This window comes from Schistocerca nitens, chromosome 4 (genome assembly GCF_023898315.1).
Source record: "Schistocerca nitens isolate TAMUIC-IGC-003100 chromosome 4, iqSchNite1.1, whole genome shotgun sequence".
Taxonomy (NCBI): Eukaryota; Metazoa; Arthropoda; class Insecta; order Orthoptera; family Acrididae; genus Schistocerca; species Schistocerca nitens.
The window spans coordinates 204,998,458-205,021,836 of NC_064617.1; the positions used below are offsets into that span (position 1 = coordinate 204,998,458).

The following is a 23,379-nucleotide window of genomic DNA, read 5'->3' on the forward strand; positions in this document are numbered from 1 at the left end:
CAGGATGAAGTTGCATATTTATCTGCTTTAAATAGAGATACATTTTGTAACGTAAAAACATTAGTTATGACATACATGAAAACAGCAAAGATGTGACAGGAAAACAACATTTCGGTAAACTGCATGAGGAAATCTGAATCAAAGATCAAGCAATGACTTTATACAGTCAAAAAAGTTTTTATTTCGCAGCTGCAGCTGTTCGTTGAGAATGAGGCCATCATGACGAGTGAGATGTTTGAAAATCTCCAATTCCTCTAAGACATCTAACTTACGCCCCTTCTTTTCGGTATGCAGAATATTGTTATCGTCTATGGCTTTAGGCACCTGTCCAGTAATTAAGAGATGATCGGCAAAGGATGAATTTAGGGGACTGGTGCCGTTCTTTCTCAAAATATGTTATTTGTATCTGACGGTGAAAGCACGTCCGGTTTGCCCTATATAATAGGAGGAGCAGGTATCGCAGATGATCTTATAAACGCCAGAACTTTCTATAGGGGAGCGAATGGATTTCAAATTATGAATGAAATTTCTCTTTAGATTATTATTAGTAGAGAAGGAAACACTGCAGTTGTATTTGTTGCGAAGCATGCGCTGAATCTGATAGGAAATGGGTCCTATGAAAGGAATAGAAAAACGTTTTTTTGTGTTAATTTCAGTGCATGAGGTGTTGAGCGTGGTAGTTCTTGCAGTTTTCTTTTTTAGGATATCGTCCACTATGTTAGGCGTATATTCATTATTGACTGCTATGGTTTTAAGTAAATTAATCTCCTCATTAAACTTTTCTGTTGAAAGTGGTATGGAGGTGGCTCGGTGGACGGCAGAGTGAAAAAAGGCCATTTTTTAAGACTGTGGATGAAAAGAGGAGGCAGGCACGATTTGGTCAGTATACGTTTCTTTTCGAAAAATATTGAAACTGATGTTATTGTCTTCTATTGTAAGCGTCAAGTCTAAATAATTTAATTGGCGGTTATCGTTTTCGAGTTCAATAGTGAAAGAAATTTTTTCATGGAGGTCGTTAAAAAGTTTAAATATATGATCAATTCTATCGGCGGGTCCGTTATGGATGACTAGAATATCATCAACGTATCTTGTGTAGGAAAGGATACCTAGTGAAGCGGCTGAGACACGGATAAACAGCTTTTTTTTCAGGGAATTGATAAAGATGTCGGCGAGGATGCCGGCTAAAGGGTTGACCATCAGACTGCTGGTACAATTGTCCGTTGAATTCAAAGTAGTTGTACTTGACAACGACATTAATGAGATTCATAAAATCAGTAATCTGTTCATCTGATAGATCTTTTTTAAATTGACGTAAGTTTTCTTCCACAATTATGAGCGTCTCATGTACCGGGACATTGGTATAAAGATTTTTAATATCTAAGGAAAGAAGCTTGGTGTCTGAACTGCATACTAAGTTTTTAATATTTTGGACCAAAACGTGGCTGTTAGGAACGGAATAATTATTTTCGAAAACAAAGGATTTTTTCAAAGTTTCGTGTAGAAATCGGGCCAAATCGTGATATGCGCTATTCATGCTATTGGAGATTGGTCATATTGGATGATTAGGTTTATGAATTTTGAACTGGGACCGAAGTTTAGGGGGCTGAGGGTTCATAGTTTCTTTTGCAAAGGTTTTATAAGAAATTTTGCATTGTTAATGGCTGACCTTACTTCTTTCTGTAATTTAGAAGTCGGATCATCATGCAGCTCCGATACGTTGTTTTCACTGAAGAAATTTTCAGTTTTAGAAATATACTCAGGAATGTAAGCAATGACTAGACAACAACCTTTATCGGATTTAGTTATTAAAGCATTTGCTGTTTTAAGTTTATTATTAATGGAAGTTACTAAAATTCTGTCGTTATGCGTAGCATTAGATAAAGTAGCTGCATTTTTCTCTAGCATGCGGGTTACATCATACGCAATTCTTATTATAATAGAGACCGATTTTTAAATCAACAAGCATATTTTCTCTTACATTTCTGTCTGACAGGTTAGGCCTGACATTGTATTTTAGTCCTTTTCCTAACAGGACGTTTTCATTCTCAGTAAAGACGATGTTGGTTTTATTTAAAATTCTTTCATGAAAGACGTGACTGCTTTTTTGAAATGTATTCTGAGGGCATTTTTCATTAGAAAGCAGACAAAAAAGATTACTGAGCTTCTTCTCGTGTTTCTGTAGCGTCGAAACCAGGTCAATTTTAACATTTGTGACCGAGGGCTTACTTGTTACAATATAATTCTGACACGGTCACTAAACCTTAGCAGCTATGTTCAAAGAAATAGTTTTATTGCTTTTGACGATATATTATCACGTCTCTGTAGTTTCTTGCCTTGAGATAACAGCTGTGGTGGCTTATTTGACACGTTAAATAATATAGATATTACACTCCATATAAGTTTCCTATGTGCTATATTCACTGATTTGACTGAAAGTGTAGTGAACAAAATTCCGCTTTGTTGGATAGATATTGATTTCTTTCTGCAAAAGGTCAGGTTTTCTGGTGTTTACTAGCAATATTTTGTTATTGGAGGACAACATTATTCAGGAAGATTCTGTACGTTACAAGATAATCGTAAATAAAGTGTCCTGCAATTCACCGTTTCGTATCTCCCACGACACTTAGGAAACCAAATAATCACAAATGTGGTGGCATTTTTTAGTTATCGTCGATTTTTATAACACTTCATACAATCTCTATCGTAAAAACTATGTTACAAATCAAAATAAACATTAGTATTCGCACACATCCGATATCATATTTAGAAGTGTCGCTTGCTGGCCGGTTGGTGCACTACTATCGCTGTGGGTAACGAAAACGAGACGGAATGTCCCGACTGTTATGTTAGACTTGGTAGATCTCTGATCTCAGAGCATGGAACTTCGGTATGTCTGCGATTGTTGTTATCTGCATAGTCCGACATGTTTAGTTTGGCAAAAAAATTCTCATCTGTCTGTACGTGATAAAGAAATCTTATTCCCATCTTTTAACTTTATACCGATATGTGATGAGATAGGCTGATGTGGGAGCATAGAATTTTGATTTCGGGTTCCCGTGACATTTCGTGGCAGCCATGTTGTAATTAGTCAAGGAACGAAATGCGACCATCTTTGGCCGCCACCCTGGGACAGCTGGAGTTCAACGAGATAGTATGGAGACCACTGTCTATAATACAAAGCTAGTTTCAATCTAAGTACCGAAATTTATGTCACACACAGTACAATAAACTGGTGTCCCTGCGAAGTCAAGAATAAAATAAAGAAAAAAAAGAACATACATACGTTGAAGGAAACGACGCAGTGCATCATCAAGGTGGCCAGCCTTGTCGCATTCCAAGATGCGTATCTGACAGCATTCCACACGATCTACTACAGCAGATAGAAGTTGGAGTATAAATACACGATGGTGCAGAGAAACAAGAAAATTCGATATTGGCAGCCGTGCTATAACAACAGAAATGGGAATTAAGTGTCAAAGTTTACAGCTGTAGCGGGTATTGAGTTACCATGCAGCAGTGGAGTGCTGGAAAGCTTGCACTTCTCACATGTGTGTGGTTTTCCAACTCTATGGCAGTCTGACAGTTTCACAGAGTTTCGGAGCCAGTAACATAACCTATCCAACAGTCATATTCCTTCGTTCCATATCATCGAAAAGTGACTTAAAATTTAGAGAAAAAAAAGCCAAGTTGTTGTGTACAGGCAGTATGAGTATATTAAAACGCTGGAGCCACGCGATCTGGCATAATAAGAAACAGTCATTCTTAGGTGTGATAAATTACCTCGTCATTGCAAAATTTTCGTTACAGGTTTAAAGAACATACTTTTAAGCTTCGCCACTGTTCATTACACGATACCAAAATTGCCAATTAGTGTGTGGTACCGTAATGTACAGTGATATGACTCTATTTTTTTAAGTAAGGGAGAATCACTGCTGCAACTAGTCGCCGAAGAGGCGTCAAATCGAAAGACTTGACCCGGCGAACGGTCTACCCGACGGGAGGCCCTAGTCACACGACATTACATTACTGCTGCAACTGAATGGTATAGCAACATACAGAGTGCCCATCAAAGTAACCCTGATTTTAAAATTAAATAACATGCAAATAATGGTCGACAGAATAATGCAACAGACGCTATGTTTACTGCGAAATCTGTAAGAATTTTATACAGACGTTTCGAAATAGTAGTAGAGATAGTAGTAGAAAAAAAAGTTTGGCAACAGGTGGCGCCGTACGTTGCACAGCTGGCATAAACGTCTCCTCTGCAAGCAGTCTTTGCGAATCACATTAGAATCTTTTCAAACTGTTTACCGTTCGCAACAGATTGTTGGCTAAAGAGAACAACGAAATTTGCCATCACATCTTATAGTATTTTCACCGGAATGTATTAGGGTTGTAACAAGGATCGAGGATTCAAGGATTCAAGCCCGTCCAGTGCGATGGACTGGTTCCGGAAGGCAATGTCTTTCAGTGTATTACACAAAACGTAATCACTAGAATTCAGATCGGGTGAATATAGAGGCCAACCCATCCCTGCGCCAGTCATTGGGGATAAGCTGACGCAATGAAGTATTCATCAAGTAAACGAAATACCTGTTTGGTGCGATATGGTCGGGTCCCATCTTGCTTTAAGGAAACAGGGCACTTTTCCGGTTCAATATTATATAAAAATCAACATCTATTTCTTTCAGGCACTGTTTATAACGTATATGCTTTACAGATTTTTTTTTTGTTGATATCAGGTAATGCAGCACACTTTCTATCAGGCACTGTTTATAATGTATATGTTTCAGGCACTGTTTATAATATGTATGTTTTACAGATTTTTTGTTGATATCACGTAATGCAGCACACTTTCTAAACAAATTAGAAGTATTTTGAACATTTTTGAACCTGCTTAGGGTTATTAAAAAATTACAAAGAAATTGATACAATTTTTTTTACAAAATGCTTCCTGAAACTGAGGTACCATTTAACTCAATGTTATACATTTGAAGGAGATCAAATTTTTACCAGATATGCATGACACCATGGCTGAAGTACTAGACCTATTTAATTCCACCTATTATGTATATTACAAGGATAAAAAATATCACATCTTACATTTTAAGATTTGTAATTTATTCCTAATAAAAATGTTATTTTTTCTATAATGGAAATTGCGAATGAAGATATGAGTCCAATTACCCTGTGCCTCGGAACATTCCTGAAGCATAGTCTTCATCCTGCAGCATTTATTCAACTTCAAGCTTCCTTTTGGCATTCCTTTTAGAACTTCTTGCTTCTTTGGTAACTTGAAGAGCGAATCTTTCAGCTTCATGCACCTGTTGTCTGTCACACGCAAGCAATTGATCTTCCATTTAGAACCACATTTTATGCCTAAATTTCCCAGGACTTCCAACCTTCCCATCACTCCATCATTGAAACATATCACTGCATCTAGTGCACCAACTTTTAATGTATTTAATCCTACAAAAACATTCTTGGGTAATATTTACGATATGCAATGGTTGAAACTTTCATTTGTATTCTGTGTGCTCCCATGAAGACATTTACCAAGAAAACCAGGGTCACTCAGGTCTCTAAAAATTGGCATCATTTCATTCATAACACGCTCAGGAAGAGAAAGCTTATGATAGTATATTGGACCACTTTCTTTTGCTTTTTAGTAACCACACCAAGAATCTGCTCCTTTAGGGCCAAGTCCGTGAACAGGGTGGTCATCTGTGGACAACTTATGAAGTAGATGGCCCATACAGCTTTTCTCATTGCTGTAACATCATTCAGTGGTGCAGTTCGTCTAACGGCCAGTCCATAATAACTCTGAAGAAGGTCTGTTTCAGTTTCTCGGCCAGACAGAGGTTTTCCATCAGACAGCAACTTTACTTTCATTTCTCTTCGTAGCTTCCTCAATTTAGCACGCATCCTCTTTTGCACATGTCCACAAGACTCCAGTTTTGTTACCAAGGCATCACCATAAACAGTGAACTCATTAATTTTATTGAAAGCTTTAGAGTCCCCATCGCCTAGGTACTTCGTATATCTAACGTTATAAACTGGTACCGGCCACTGAAATATTTGTAGAGCTCCATCACACTCCATACCTCCACTGTAACTATCATAATTCTTAGAACAATGATGTTCAACATGTCCTTCAGTGTTACCATGGCAGGTGTGCCAGTACTTAGATAAGCACTCAAATCAACAATTTTTCCATTCTCGAGAGAAGTAGCACTTACAACACCATTCAAGGAACGGTCCTCGACGCTGCCATGTCCATCAAGTGCTTTAGTCACAACCGTCAATGCACCTAAAAGTATTTTTATGTACTAGCTGAGCCTACTGAGAGAAGGAGGGAAGTCCATCAATCCATAAAACGTTTCAGTAGCCTTTTTTCCTTTTCCTATCGCACACATTGCACACACTAACTTCAAATTCACTTCATTTGAATTATGCACAATGTCCGAAGTCATTTTCGAGGTAAATTTACTGCAGGATCTATACAGAACAACTAATTTTGACGCTAAACCCTCCTGCTACTTTGTTGTTCAGTTATTTCCAGACAGCCTACACGATCACATTATTTACACTTCGCCACTTCTTTTATCAAAGAAGACAAGATGCCCACATCAACAACAACAAATCCACTACAAACAGCGTCACTTTTAACACAAAAATTTGAATCACCAGGAGGCGTATCATGTGGGAGTTTCTTCCCTGAAGAACTGATACACAGGTTACTTTCAACAGTGTGGCTTGCTTTGTTTGTGAACTGATTACCATGGAATTTCCATTTATTGAATTTCTTGCTGCGTGGCATAGTTCGTATTTATTGCACACTAAAGGATACGTACTTCCACAATTATATGTAGCACTTGGGCAACAAAGAGTCAGACTTAGAACTGCTTTAGCGAAACAAAAGTAAATACTAGCAAAGGTAATCATTTGCAGACACTAAAAACCTGCACTGTTACCAACATATACAATGTATCATACGTAGAATCGCTGAAAACAGAAAGTTCACAGTTCTTTTCGAAATAATAGTGGTTTCTGTAACAGAAATAAAGGGGACGTGGCGGTATACATGACCGTAACTTTAAAACTTGGTATACATTGGTCATTTTTCATTTGAAACCCTGTTATGTATATATCAATGTAATCAGGAAAGACTATAGAATTTAATAACGTCACAAAAAGTTTCGATTTTCTCACCATTCATAAGTACCCTGTATCCTTAACAACTCGGTGCCTGGTCGCGTCTCCAGAGCTTGCTGTATGGTGACAAACAGTTCCAAATTTACAACTTAACGTTCACCAGTTGTCGATTCTTGCATGGATGCATTTTTTCGGGTGTTGCTGAATAAATCTGGCGATATTTTCAGCAGTACCTACAATTGGCTAGGAGCCAACATTCCTCAACAGATCATTAGCAACATTTCTTATCGGTTCGATTTTTGTGAAGAACTTGGCAAGTCATTTTAGAACATTAAATCGTGACACCTGGGCATTGTTGCCGTAATACTGTATTCTACTCTGTGATATTCTGTTACCAGAAAACACACATGCCCAATGAAATACACGATTGCATACTCTTACTTCGGTAAGCTACTTTCACGTTTCTAAGTTGGAAATGACCGTTCAGAACTTCGGAGTACTATTTACGGGCATTGAGTACTGCGATTACACGTTATCCTTTAGCAGTTTTTGAAACTACTACTTTAACAACTGTGTATACATTGTGTGCATTGTACTAACAACATACTATTTGTTCCAATCTTCTATCGATCTTTATTTTCATACTGTTTAAATCTAAAATCAGGGTACCCTGTATAAAGTCTATTCCACTAATATGATTTGTCTGCGAAAAACTATTGTGGAGACATTGTAGTGTACCGGTACGAGGGATGACCTGAAGAAGTAAGGGAAAGCGTCTCGCCAGACAACGAATCTGCAGATGGTTTCCTGAGAACTCTGTTGAAGATCCGGCTCTGACGGACTGAACCTTGTTGTTGGCTTGCCTGTCAGCAAAATTACTCACTCGACGAGCGCGTGGCCGAGATTTGCGACACAACAGGAACACAGAGGCTGTAGGTTCGAGGCGTATCATGAAACTTATTCTGGTATGCCTTTAGAATCAATATCGAAATGGAAACTGTATGTTTCTCTTAGCATGGGAAAAGAGTGTTGCACACAAGGGCAACAATAGGTACTGAGAAATGATTCGTTTGGTGAACAGACTTAAAAAACGTAAGGAAACGCTCTCGACGAAGTTAAAGCAACTTATTTTCTGAGAAAAAGCAACGATTAACATCGGAATAGCTGCTGTAAATGTCTGATCGATCTCCATCCGAAAGCCGCTCCTACTTTTTACCCCTGACTGCATGATGGGCACTATCCAAGGCTGACACCATTTTAAGATTGATCACCACATGGTAACCCAGTGCACTATAACGCTGCTGGCACCAGCTGCTAAGTAGCAAACAAATAAGATCCTGGAATGTGACTCTGAGACGATTATTATTTTTATACATATGCATTTTTTTTTCTTCTAAGGTTGGCCAAGTAAGGACCAGGTGCCAATTTAATTTCCTCATTCGTAATTCTCTTATTTTCTACCAGTACCTTTCTTCTGATCGCTATGTTCTTTGATTCTGACTTCTGATCACTTCATACCATTCTTTATTAATTTCTATCTTGTAATCCTTTCATATTCAATACCTTTCCTCTAAACACGTCTCTATCAGTTGTTGCTTCAGCTATGCTACCATTTTTTTCTAAGTCCTTTCTTACTTCACGGATGCAACTTGTTGTCATCCTGGAAAATCGGGTTTTCTGCCATTAATCCGCGTCGTACTTGATCGAAGCATAGTGCAAGTAAGACGCGGATTACCGGCAGAAAACCGACTTTTCAAGTGGACACCGCATCGCTGGGAAAGCCTGAGAACCTCCAACTTGTTGTTGACCTCTTATCCCAGAAATATTTGAAAATCTTTTTGGTTACTCTACTGTCATGCATTCGATTAAACGTCCAAAAAATACCTTCCGTCTTTCTCTCATTATTTCTGGTAAGTTTTCTATGTTTCGATAAATTTCATCATTACTACATAATTACCAACTTTCTACGGCCTTACGTGCACTTCATATATTCCTAATTATCCGCCTTCCTGCTATTTCTAGTTTACCTAAATACAGTTTGCTGTTGGATATTTGCTTGCATACTGACATTCTGACTTCACTACTGTACTGAAAATGGCTCAAATGGCTCTGAGCACTATGGGACTCAACATCTTAGGTCATAAGTCCCCTAGAACTTAGATACTGTACTGATATGCCTTATGTTTTCATTTTTAGACCGGCATTTTTTCTGCCAAAAGTCTTCAGTTATACCATGTCCTCTTCCCATTTCATGTATCCTTTTCCTCTATAGTAGCAATTCCCAAACCATTTTCTTGGGTTATCTCCCCAATATAACTAAATTTTTTAAACGTTTTAATTTGAGCAAAATCTGTTTTCAGAAATTTCGGTGGGTTTTTAATGTTTGTAAAAAATTTGGTTTTTCTACAGAAATTCTTAAACTGGTCCGACTGTTTCTTCTAAAAGATTGATTTGTGTTACAGCAGATGTCATATTTTCAGAACGTATAACCAAGTCACCTGGAAATGCGAGACACATTATTCCAATATTTTTTTCCTCTTCCCAATCTTATTAATTCAGTTTTTCATTCGAAACTCTCACTGTTTCTTCTAGAACACAATGTGCATGTTAAGGTTTTGTCTTTTTCTTTTAGTGAGTAATAGAAATATGCTAGCAATAAAAAGCGTAAATGTTTTGTTAATTCCTACAGTGACGTTTGCAAAGGGTAATTGCAATCAGTTTAAGTGGCATCCAAAATAAGACAAGTTTTACGGAAAATAAACGTAGTTATAATACACATTAATTACATTCCTGCAATTGGCAAACTAATACTTTTGTTTGATATTTGCTACACTTGAATGCAGTTTTATAAATAATAAATTTAGTTGATATACGTTATAAATTTAAGCTGGATGGTTAAAAAAAACCTTCGTCATATAAATTAGCTTCCCAACAGGCATTTAAGAAATTTAAGTATGTAAATTAGCTTAATAAAAGTTCACCTAGCTGAATGTGACTACAAAAATTGGGCCAATAGCAACTCCACCAGTAAAACGATTCAATCTTTCGGTCAGTTGTCGATCCTCTGCCTAATAGCCCAGGCATGAGCTATGAACTTCCCAGTTGTTCATCTACCCCCAACCGCAGCCTATTAATTGTGGTAGCGCGTCTACTCGGTTCTGTCAGTTCGTGATGGAGAAGGTAAATATTTGCTACCTGTTCATCTTGAGGTGATTTTCTTCAGAGAGTTCACTAGCTATTTGTGTCTATGTTTACTTGATCAATAAATGCATCTTGAGGATCCTGCCTTGAGCAATACACAATTTCTCCTGTTCATTATACATGTATCATTACACCACCATCAGTTCGATTCTCTTTATTTTGCTGAAATTGTTGAATGTATGGTAAACACCAAAACTGTGCATGCTATGAATAGAGTATACGAAGGTAATCCCAAAAGTATGGTCTCCTATTTTTTTATAAGTACATAGACCTGTTTATTTCTACAATGGTTTCAGTTTACAGCTTGAACATTTAGCTATTTTTCGACATAATCACCATTTCTGTCGATGCATTTTTGTAGACGCTGTGGCAGTTTTTGTATGCCCATGTCATACCAGCTCGCCGCCATGCTGTTCAGAAAGTTACGAACCTCTTCTTTCACCTCGTCGTTGGAGCTGAATCGCTGGGACCACAATTAACACTGACAGGTACTGTGAGACTCTAAAAAAACTCAAATGGGCAATTCAGAAGTGGAGAAGAGGAATCTTGAGCAAGCGCGTACACATTTCGCATGACAACGATCGCCCACATATCGCTCGGCAAGCCGTTGCTCTCCTGCAACAGTTTCAGTGGAACATAATCACCCACCCACCCTATAGTCCTGACCTGGCGCCCAGTGACTATCACCTGTTCCCTAGGTTAAAAGAACATTTGGCCGGAGAGCGATTCAGCTCCGACGACGAGGTGAAAGAAGAGGTTCATAACTTTCTGAACAACATGGCGGCGAGCTGGTATGACATGAGCATACAAAAACTGCCACAGCGTCTACAAAAATGCATCGACAGAAATGGTGATTATGTCGAAAAATAGCTTAATGTTCAAGCTGTAAACTGATGCAAACCATTGTAGAAATAAACTGGTCTATGTACTTATAAAATAGGAGACCTTACTTTTAGGATTACCCTCGTATAAAGGTATGTTACCGCGAAAACCAACATCAACATCGACAAAAATTATTTAAAGCAGCAACTAAAAATATTTTCTCAGACTAACTTACTTAACTCGTAAATCGAGATATCACCTCACTGACAGGTACGTTTTTGCAAACAGCTTCAAAAATCTTGGAATAAATTAGATAAATGGTAAGAAATATAATAAGTGCGTGGTAGAGGGTAGTTAGCGTGGTACCAAATTTCAGGGTTTTTCGCGTACCAATCGCGTATTGAGCGCGGGAAGAATGAATGCCAAAATGCCTAACGCCTCGTGAGAGATATGTTATCTTCCCGGAAACCTCGAGCCAATATGCCCGTAAATTCTCACTCTCGACTGTTTCGGAGATGTTACAGGGCAACCGCGTGGGGTTAGCCGAGCGGTCTGAGGGGCTGCAGTCATGGACTGTGCGGCTGGTCCCGGCGGAGGTTCGAGTCCTCCCTCCGGCACGGGTGTGTGTGTTTGTGCTTAGGATAATTTAGGTTAAGTAGTGTGTAAGGTTAGGGACTGATGACCTTAGCAGTTAAGTCCCATAAGATTTCACACATATTTGTACTTTTTTTTGTTACAGGGCAACCCGACGTTTGGCGCGATTTAGTGAGATGTAGTGTGGGCACTGGGCAGGCAGCCACGTAACGGTAAACGGCGGGCAGAGCTTCGACTGACCTTGTGCGTGGCCGCAGTCCAGTTCTCGCAAGGCGACCACGGTCGGACACGCCCGTCGCCGCCGACACCTACGGAGCAGCCGCTCCACTTGCTTGCTGGTCGCTTCCTTCGCGTATCGGTCGCTGGATAATCTCCATAGCAACGCTGGCCGTTGCATCGATTGCGCACCCTGTGCTGTGCTCGCACTCGTAGCTGTAATCCGCTGCATCATGTACTGTGTTTTACGTACTGGCGCAAATCGTAGGGTCTTACAAGGGCAAGGAGTTCACGCCTTCACCCACCGTCCCCCCACCCCCGCCCATTCCTCAAGGGTTGTCATATTTAGTTGAGACCTCGTGAGCACACTCTGAGATTGAGTGTACAAACGAAGTAAAAAATTTATTTGATATAATTAATTTTTATTTAGAACACTATTACACTACTGGCCATTAAAATTGCTACACCAAGAAGAAATGCAGATGATAAACGGGTATTCATTGGACAAATATATTATACTACAACTGACATGTGATTACATTTTCACGCAATTTGGGTGCATAGATCCTGAGAAATCAGTACCCTGAACAACCACCTCTGGCCGTAATAACGGCCTTGATACGCCTGGGCATTGAGTCAAACACAACTTGAATGGCGTGCACAGGTACAGCTGCCTATGCAGCTTCAACACGATACCACAGTTCAACAAGTGTAGTGACTGGCGTATTGTGACGAGCCAGTTGCTCGGCCACCATTGACCAGGCGTTTTCAATTGGTGAGAGATCTCGAGAATGTATCCAGAATGGCCCGTACAGGACCTGCAACATGCGGTCGTGCATTATCCTGCCGAAATATAGGGTTTCGCAGGGATCGAATGAAGGGTAGAGCCACGGGTCGTAACACATCTGAAATGTAACGTCCACTATTCAAAGTGCCGCCAATGCGAACAAGAGGTGACCGAGACGTGTAACCAATGGCATCCCATACCATCACGCTGGGTGATACGCCAGTATGGCGATGACGAATACACGCTTCCAATGTGCGTTCACCAAGATGCCGCCAAACACGGATGCGACCGTCATGATGCTGTAAACAGAACCTGGATTCATCCGAAAAAATGACGTTTTGCAATTCCTGCACCCAGGTTCGTCGTTGAGTGCACCATTGCAGGCGCTCCTGTCTGTGATGCAGCGTCAAGGTTAACCGCAGCCATGGTCTCCGAGCTGATAGTCGACGCTGCTGCAAACGTCGTCGAACTGTTCGTGCAGATGGTTGTTGTCTTGCAAACGTCCCCATCTGTTGACTCATGGATCGAGACGTGGCTGCACGATCCGTTACAGCCATGCGGATAAGATGCCTGTCATCTCGCCTGTAGTGATACGAGGCCGTTGGGATGCAGCACGGCGTTCCGTATTACCCTCCTGAACCCACCGATTCCATATTCTGCTAACAGTCATTGGATCTCGACCAAAGCGAGCAGCAATGTCGCGATACGATAAACCGCAATCGCGATAGGCTACTATCCGAACTTTATCAAAGTCGGAAACGTGATGGTACGCATTTCTCCTCCTTGCACGAGGCATCACAACAACATTCCACCAGGCAACGCCGGTCAACTGCTGTTTGTGTATGAGAAATCGGTTGGAACCTTTCCTCATCTCAAACGTTGTAGGTGTCGCCACCGGCGCCAACCTTGTGTGAATGCTCTGAAATGCTAATCATTTGCATATCACAGCATCTTCCTCCTGTAGGTTAAATTTCGCGTCTGTAGCACGTTATCTTGGTGGTGTTGCAATTTTAATGGCCAGTAGTGTACATGGAACTTGTGGCACAAGTAGTGGGTACACCATATTTTTTGGAAGATTTCACCTTCTTCAGCAAGTCTTTCTTCCCGTTTATTATTTTTAAAACTCCATGCAAGTCAGCTTGTCGTTAGACTGGCACTGTAAGATTTCTTCCACAGTTCCTGGCAGCAGTCGATTTCTTTCGTCAGTCCACTGGGCCGACATCAGCGATAATACTCTTTCCACAGTGGCATTGTGTACGAGAATAGCCGGCCGCGGTGGTCTAGCGGTTCTAGGCGCTCAGTCCGGAGCCGCGCGACTGCTACGGTCGCAGGTTCGAATCCTGCCTCGGGCATGGATGTGTGTGATGTCCTTAGGTTAGTTAGGTTTAAGTAGTTCTAAGTTCTAGGGGACTGATGACCATAGATGTTAAGTCCCATAGTGCTCAGAGCCATTTGAACCATTTTTGTGTACGAGAATAGAAAACAAATACGCGCATAATTTTAGCAACTGGCATTTGCGTTCAGAGTTTTGGGTTTACTTAAGAAAGGAGTGTTTAGACATCCTTTCTTCCGAGTCACATTTAGTTTCTAAAAAGCTTTTCAGATACATATCTTATTGAAAACAATTGTAGCCGAAGATCTTCAAACCATTTTTAGTGATGTACATAATAGTGTTTTCAGTCATAACCCAATCTGCTGTTTCAGATAGCGTCATCCAATCAAATACTTGATATTTATTAAAAGAAATAACCCATTTCTGTGAATAATCAAATGCTATGGTATAGAAAGCTATTGTTTCTTCCTCAAATTTCGAAATCAAATTAATTATTTCTAGGTTATGGTTCTCATTCTTTAATTTATTCGAATTCATCTTGGTTTGCATGTTAATAAAATTGGCAGTCTTCCTTTCATTCAGACATTTTTGATTGTCGATTAATATATTTCTTATTTCAGTTATAGAAACTTTATTCCTTGCTACGCTTTTAATATATGTATTTTCTTCAGAGTAAGTTGGACTGCAGAAACATGAAGTGAATTTCACTGACTGAGATACTGAAAAAATCTGAAATTATTTCAGGTGACCTGTCTTCGACGTCAAAAAATGGTTTTAATGGAATCCGGAGCTTAAGAATTCTCTCAATTGCGGCCGTTAACGACAGCCATCTTGTTTTTGAATGGGACAGAAGAGTCTGATGATTGACATAAACGTGAATGCAGAATTCTTTCAGCTTCTCTGTCCTTAGCGTGTATATTGACAAATAATTATTTCAAATGGTTCAAATGGCTCTGAGCACTATGGGACTTAACAACTGGTCATCAGTCCCCTAGACTTAGAACTACTTAAACCTAACTAACCTAAGTACATTACACATCCGAAGCTGCTACTCGTATTGTCTCCACAAAATGTATTTAATTTACGTGATGGAATTTGCTGTTGTCTTAAAGTGTCTAGACAAAACTTTGCAGTTGTCTCCGATGTTTCATTGTACAGCGAATCAAACTTCAACAGTTTCTGTTTGATCCTATCAGTATTAGTAAAGTACTGAACAACTAAAGGAAACATCTTTTGAGCCTTGTGGTTCGATGCGTCGGTGCCTATGTCGTAAAATGAAACTTTGTTGCAATTGTTTTATGCATTCGGACACGGAGTGTGGTGTGAGAATATTTGTAACAATCGCTGTAACTTTGGTCCTGGCTGTAGACTGCATTGTGGCCACTTTGGAGTCAGGACACATAGCGGCGTTAAACGGTACTGGCAAGAGAACTGAAAGATTGATGATGCTTTACAACTTTATAAACTGTTGCAACGAGCAATTCTTCCTCGTTATCTTCTTTAATCGTGGATGTCGATGCTACCGTGAATCTATTTGTATGATCCCGTGGAATGCGACAGCTCCAAATCTCACACAACGCTTCCTGATCCGTAAGTCCTTTCTTGACAAAATACCACATTTTTATGTAATCACCCGAAAAGTGACACTTTCTCCCTCATCCCTAAGCATTTTCGTAAGCTGTGATAAGATTATTGGTCGGTAAACAGTCGACAGTATAATTTTAATCATCGAAGTACACGTCACTAAACATTTCACTTCCTATATAACAGCAGTAAAGACTTCAAACATTATTTACTTCCACTCGTAGTTTGTATTAGGTTTAGAAAGAATCGTCTTATCAGACCGCTACTCAAATAGGAACTGCCAGTTTCTTCCGCGTGGCGCTGCTTAAATAGTTCAGCCCAGTATGTCGACGCAAGCGGTTTTCCTGGACCTGCAAAATGCGTACGACAAGATTTGGCAGGACAATCTCATGTACAAAATGCTGACACAGATGACCATCCGAGACATATATCAAGTTCGTGTATGATTTCATGTGCGATAGAACCTTTTTGGTTACTCAGCAAGGAAAGCGCTCGAGCTTACGTCACACGTCGATGGGTACCCCTCAAGGCTCTGTGTTGTCTCCCCTCCTCTTTAACATTTATGTTAATGATATGCCAGTCATCCCACATTGCCACCTGCCGCAATACGCCGACGATACGGCGTTCTATAAGACCGGCCACAGCACGGACCAGCTCATTGCTCGTCTCCAGAGGCAGGTGGACGCAACAGTATCTTGGTGTCGTTTGTACAAGATTGCCCTCAATACCGCCAAAACTACGACGGTCCATTTCACCAGACAGCGCCCAATCCTCCGCCACAACACAACTATCGCAGGCGTCCAGGTCCCACGGTCCCCGGATACCAAATTTCTAGGTGTCTGGATGGATAAATATCTGCTCTTCCATCGACATGCAGAATATGACACACAAAAAGGATAGAAGCTGATCAAAGCGTTGTAACCGCTCTTCAACATCAGGGGACTGACCTCAGACATCAAGCTCCGACTGCACCGGACAGTTGTCCATCCTTCCCTCACCCACAGCTCCTCTGAGTAGGCCGTAGACGGATGCAGACCCTCTATCGCCTGCAGAATAAGGTGCTTCGATGGAGCCTGCATGCCCCTCTACTCAGGAAGGGTGTTACCCTCCACGAGGAGACAAACTTGGTAATCCTAAAGACGTCCCTGCCTCGGGCATGGATGTGTGTGATGTCCTTAGGTTAGTTAGGTTTAAGCAGTTCTAAGTTCTAGTGGACTCATAGTGCTCAGAGCCTATAGACGTCCATTCGAGAGATGGCAAGGTGTCTCTGTAACAAAGTGGAGGCCCTGCACTACACAGTCGTAAGCCTGCACTGGCTTACACCACATTGGCACCACAACTCCTGGCACTGGCACCGCCACCCTGTTCCTCTTACTATCCTCGAAGAATCAGATTCGGATCATGGCTAAATGGTTCAAATGGCTGTAAGCACTATCGGACTTATCATCTGAGGTCATCAGTCCCCTAGACGTAGAACTACTTAAACCTAACTAACCCAAGGACATCACACACATCCATGCCCGAGGCAGGATTCGAACCTGCGACCGTAGGACTAAAGCGCCTAGAACCGCTCGGCCAATCATAGTTAACGATAGCCCTTTTACAGTAACTATTAACTTATCAGACTTGATATTACCACCCAATATGTAACGTCCATGGTACAACCATCAATATCACCACCTATGTAGTTGTGTTCCCTCTTGCCCGCTACCTTAACCTTCCACTGTCAGAGGGTGGTACGGGACTTAAAGTCCCACCGCCACACTTCCAACGCGTCCGTCAATGATGTGTTGTCACTGTGCGATAGAAAAATTTTACCCTTATACTAAGACAATAAGACCGCGATCCACTGGTGACGCTGTATCCCAGTCTACCACAAAAAAAAAAAAAGGACTGCTGAAGAATTCAGGCATTTTCTCGAATAGTGGCGCTAGATCTAGAAGGTGCTCGCATCGTCAATACAGGATACGCAACATGCAACGCCATCTGAGAGATTATCTTGTCAATATAAACTTGATGACATAAATGAAAGTAACTGACGCTGCATTTACATGTTGCGATAACAGATGGCATTACTTCAGTACTTGAGCCAAGCTTGTAATAGTATTTTGCAAAAGCTTGACAAAATTGTATCTTGAAAGGATGTAGGGACAAGAGGATCCATAACGGTGACGGTCCCGATGTATCGGGACGGATGGCAATGATACCTCCTCCCCCTCCCACCCAAAAAAAAAAAAAATTAAAAAAGAAAATTACATACACATACATAAATTACATATTTCCCACCAACTTTCGGAGAATAAGTAGCATGAAAATGGCAAGAATTTATAGAGATTGTAGTTGTAGTAGTTGTTGTTGTTATTGTTGTTGATGTCGTATTCCTCTGTATGAAAACCTGTTTGATGCAACACTCCACACTAGGACCTACATCCATCTGAACCTGGTTACTGAGTTCAAACTGTGGTCCCTCTCTATAATTTTTATATCCTATACCTTCCTCCATTACCAAATTGGCGATTCCCTTCGTCCAGGCCCTTCTTTTAGTACGGTTGTGTCAAAATTTGCTCTATCTGATCAGAATAGGAATGGCAAGAATTGTAAGGTTACTTGCTTATTTTTGGTATTCAGTGAAAGAGATGTGAGCTGTCTTTTTATTCCATGTGACCTACTTCACATTTGTACAGTAAATATTTTTCAAACACTACTCTTCATTGGTCGATATGTTACGTCACAGAGGTTCTGAGTACAAACTGTCACCTTAGTTTGTCAGTAACATTGCGTTGTCATTGGAACATTCGGTGTGAACTAAGAAAGTCGAGTGTTGCTCGTGTTGCTGAGCGGTCTGGGAATAACTAGCAGAACAGAGAAAAGCAAATGCAGAGGATGTTGCTTCTTGGAAATATGATTTTGTAAAGATTGATTCGGGAAGTGTGAAGGTATTCAGGTAATGGCGTCACTGCATTGCTTGTCCACACATTAACTTGTCCTTAGTTAGAGAAGGACAATTGTGTAGCACATTTTTTCTTTAATGATTCCAGTAAGTTTGTTTGATTTTCGAGACATGATTAAACAAAGGTATCTGCTCAAATAGCTTGGACTCAGAGGTACAAATTCATCACTCCTTTATCATTCCAGTAACGTGTTATATTGCAGAGTAATGTTTCTACACTGAAGAGCCAAAGAAACTGGTACACCTGCCGAATATCGTGTAGGGCCCCCGCGAGCACGCAGAAGTTCAGCAACACGATGTGGCATGGACTCGACTAATGTCTGAAGTAGTGCTGGAGGGAACTGACACCATGAATCCGAAAGAGTAAGAGGAGGTGGAGATCTCTTCTGAAAGGCTCGTTGCAATGTATTCTAGGTATACTCAATAATATTCATTTCTGGAGAGTTTGCTGGCCAGCGGAAGTATTTAAAGTCAGAAGAGTATTCCTGGAGCCTCTGTAGCAAATCTGAACGTGTGGGATGTCACGTTCTCCTGCTGGAACTGCCCAGGTCCGTCGGAATGCACAATGGACATGAATGCACGCAGACAGGATGCTTACGTATGTGTCACCTGTCAGAGTCGTATCTAGACGGATCAGGGGTCCCATATCACTCCAACTGCGCACGCCCCACACCATTACAGAGTCTCCACCAGCTTTAACAGTCCCCTGCAGACATTCAGGGTCCATGGATTCATTAAGTTGTCTACATACCCGTACACGTCCATCCGCTCAATAGAATTTAAAACGAGACTCGTCCGAACTTAAACATTTTTCCAGTCATTAACAGTGCAATGTCGCTGTTGACGGGGCCAGACGTGGCGTAAAGCTTTGTGCCGAGCAGTTATCAAGGGTACACGAGTGGGCCTTCGGCTGCGAAAACCCATATCGATGATGTTTCGTTGAATGGTTCGCACGCTGACACTTGCTGATGGCCCAACATTGAAATCTGCAGCGATTTGCCGAGGGGTTGCACTTCCATCACGTTGAACGATTCTCCTCAGTCGTCGTTGGTCCCGTTCTTGCAGGATCTATTTCCAGCCGCAGCGATGTTTTACGAGATACCTAATATTCACGGTACAGTCGTGAAATGGTCGTACGAGAAAATCCCCACTTCATCGCAACCTGGGAAATAATGTGTCTCATCGCTCATGCGCCAACTATAACACTACATTCAAACTCACTTAAATCTAGGTAACCAACCATTGTAGCAGCACTAACCGATCTAAGAACTAGCCAGACACTTGTCTCATACTGCCGACCGCAGAGCCGTAATCTGCCTGTTTACGTATCTCTGTATTTGAATACGCATGCCTATACCAGTTCCTTTGGCGCTTCAGTGTATAAAAAGTGAATTTTGAAAAGATTGATGTAATTGTTAAGGAATGAATTTCATAATTCACAATACAATGTTTTAATGCTAGAGTTTTTACTTAATCATTCAGGATATCAGTTTCTACCACCATCCCCTCACGAAAGTTTTATTTTGTAATCGTTCAAAAATGGTTCAAATGGCTCTGAGCACTATGGGACTTAACAGCTGAGGTCATCAGTCCCCTTGAACTTAGAACCACTTAAACCTAACTAACCTAAGGACATCACACACATCCATGCCCGAGACAGGATTCGAATCTGCGACCGTAGCGGCTGCGCAGTTCCAGACTGAAGCGCCTAGAACCGCTCGGCCACTCCGGCCGGCTTTTGTAATTGTGTGTTGCCGCATTCCATCTAGCGGAACGCAGTTGCTCAGGCTTAATGTGCATTGCACTTGGGCAAGGTTTCTCTTCTTAAGCTGGTTTGCTGCTGCGCTGCATATTAACATTCATCACTTTCGAGCAGTACCGAGTTTCCGTTGCCACAAAATAAGTCATAAAAATTAGTTGGGGCCAGTTTAACAACAGTCAGGACGCAGGATAAAGTTTCAGTCAAGCTGTGCATTTGAAAACTGTTATCACGTTCAGTTCAGTAAAATTTAGTTCCAATCTCATTTACCCTGTCACACAATCCTATTTTAACTGTGCAATGTCATATGCATGTGTCATTTAGTGTTCGGGATTTTACTTAGTCTGCATACATAAAATTATGGGACATTTTAAGAAAAGTATTTTGGACATTTATACCCTCACATGTTAAGTCCCATAGTGCTTAAGCCATTTGGACCATTTGTATATTTATTCCTTCAAAATTCGAATTGCAGTTTTGTGTAGAACTTTTACTCTGATGGTTTTGTATGTTTTGTATGTTGGAAGACGAGCACTGTGACGTCACAAGTTGCAGTCCTGTTCACTGCACTGCACTGCACAACACTGAATTACACAGGACAGTTTTGAGCCGTGCGTGGCTCGCGCTTGTACCATCTCTTATTTTACATCCTGTTTTTTTCGTGTTGCCTCCGCATTTTGTTAGTTTCAGTTTCTGTTGTCACTGAGTTGCTGGTTTGTCTGCTCATCAGCGGCAGCAACAGCGCCTGTTGATATAGCTCTCTTGTGTTATCTTTGCTACACTGCTATTACTTCCCGGTTGTCGTCTGTCGTGGAGTCAGTTGGAACGTGCCAGGAGGGCAGTTCGGACCTGCCAGTCGTGGAGTTGGAATGCAGCACTAGTGCAGTCGGGTTAGAGCACCAGTGAGGCCTGGATGTCCATGGGTCACCCGATCGTTGCCGCCACGCATCACTTGAGCCGGGGACGGGCTTCGTGGATCGTTGATCGGTCGTCCTACTGGAAGACGTGACTTTGCTCGCCGATCGCTTATTGGTTGGCTGCGTGTGTGTATCGTTTACTCATTTGTCTTCATGATTGCACAGCCACTCCTGAGTGTCATTCAAGTCTTCGTGCAAGTGTTTGTCAAACTGTGTGTGTAGTTGGTGTCATTTCCACTGACAACTTGTTTTAAATGTTGTCGGCCTACTGGCAGTGAGTCGGTCGGTTGGAGCTGATTAGCAAGCAAGTCTCCGCAAGGTGCAGTCGGCCGGGCCTGCTGGCAGTCTCTATGCAGTGTCGGAGATGTGGGGGCTGTTCCGCGTGCTACGAGGTTTCTGGCTCACCGACCCAGGACATGAAAGTTGAGTGGTGATTTAATTAGCGAAGCCACTCCTGTTCACGTTGTCCCCTTGGTTGGTGGTCCGCTGTTGGCGATATTCCTGGGAGCAACAGCGAGTGTTCGAGATGGTGAAGATTTAGCCGCCGTGATCTAGGGGTAGCGTCTTTGATTCATAATCAAAACGTCTTCGGTCCCGGGTTCGATCCCCGCCGCTGCCTAAGTTTTGATAAATTCATATGCCGAAGACTTCCGGCATAAGAAGTCAGCCTCATTCTGCCAACGGCCTTGTCAAAGAGGGCGGAGGAGCGGATAGAGGTTCAGGGCACTCTCTTGTCCTAGGGGTGGGAAATTGCCCCTAAAGGCGGAAGAATCAGCAATGATCAACGACATGAGGATGCAGAAGGCAATGGAAACCACTGCATTAAAGACACGTAACGTGTATCCACAGGACATGTGGCCTGTAATTGAAGAAGTGTCATGATGATCTCTCCATTGGCAAAAGATTCCGGAATAGTCCCCCATTCACATCTCCGGGAGGGGACTGCCAAGGCGGAGGTTGCCATGAGAAAAAGATTGAATAATCAACGAAAGGATAACGTTCTACGAGTCGGGGCGTGGAATGTCAGAAGCTTGAATGTTGTAGGGAAACTAGAAAATCTGAAAAGGGAAATGCAAAGGCTCAATCTAGATATAGTTGTTGTTGTTGTTGTTAGTTGTTGTTGTTGTTGTGGTCTTCAGTCCTGAGACTGGTTTGATGCAGCTCTCCATGCTACTCTATCCTGTGCAAGCTTCTTCATCTCCCAGTACCTACTGCAACCTACATCCTTCTGAATCTGCTTAGTGTATTCATCTCTTGGTCTCCCTCTACGATTTTTACCCTCCACGCTGCCCTCCAATGCTAAATAAATGCCTCAAAACATGTCCTATCAACCGATCCCTTCTTCTAGTCAAGTTGTGCCACAAACTTCTCTTCTCCCCAATCCTATTCAATACCTCCTCATTAGTTACGTGATCTACCCACCTTATCTTCAGCATTCTTCTGTAGCACCACATTTCGAAAGCTTCTATTCTCTTCTTGTCCAAACTGGTTATCGTCCATGTTTCACTTCCATACATGGCTACACTCCATACAAATACTTTCAGAAACGACTTCCTGACACTTAAATCTATACTCGATGTTAACAAATTTCTCTTCTTCAGAAACGATTTCCTTGCCATTGCCAGTCTACATTTTATATCCTCTCTACTTCGACCATCATCAGTTATTTTACTCCCTAAATAGCAAAACTCCTTTACTACTTTAAGTGTCTCATTTCCTAATCTAATCCCCTCAGCATCGCCCGATTTAATTTGACTACATTCCATTATCCTCGTTTTGCTTTTGTTGATGTTCATCTTATATCCTCCTTTCAAGACACTGTCCATTCCGTTCAACTGCTCTTCCAAGTCCTTTGCTGTCTCTGACAGAATTACAATGTCATCGGCGAACCTCAAAGTTTTTATTTCTTCTCCATGAATTTTAATACCTACTCCGAATTTTTCTTTTGCTTCCTTTACTGCTTGCTCAATATACAGATTGAATAACATCGGGGAGAGGCTACAACCCTGTCTCACTCCTTTCCCAACCACTGCTTCCCTTTCATGCCCCTCGACTCTTATA

General features: G+C 41.4%; 1 protein-coding gene across 2 annotated transcripts in view; it reads right to left on the reverse strand.

Annotated features, from left to right (window-relative positions):
- The window catches only part of LOC126251608 (fibronectin type 3 and ankyrin repeat domains protein 1), a 189,153-nt gene extending 177,105 nt beyond the window's left edge, over positions 1-12,048 (reverse strand). Inside the window, exon 1 of one of the 2 annotated variants that reach the window (XM_049952144.1) lies at positions 12,013-12,048. The gene's annotated coding sequence lies outside the window, so the exon portion shown is untranslated. The remainder of the gene's footprint in view (positions 1-12,012) is intronic. The other variant, XM_049952145.1, reaches the window with a different exon arrangement.
- Between the last annotated feature and the right edge of the window lie 11,331 nt (positions 12,049-23,379).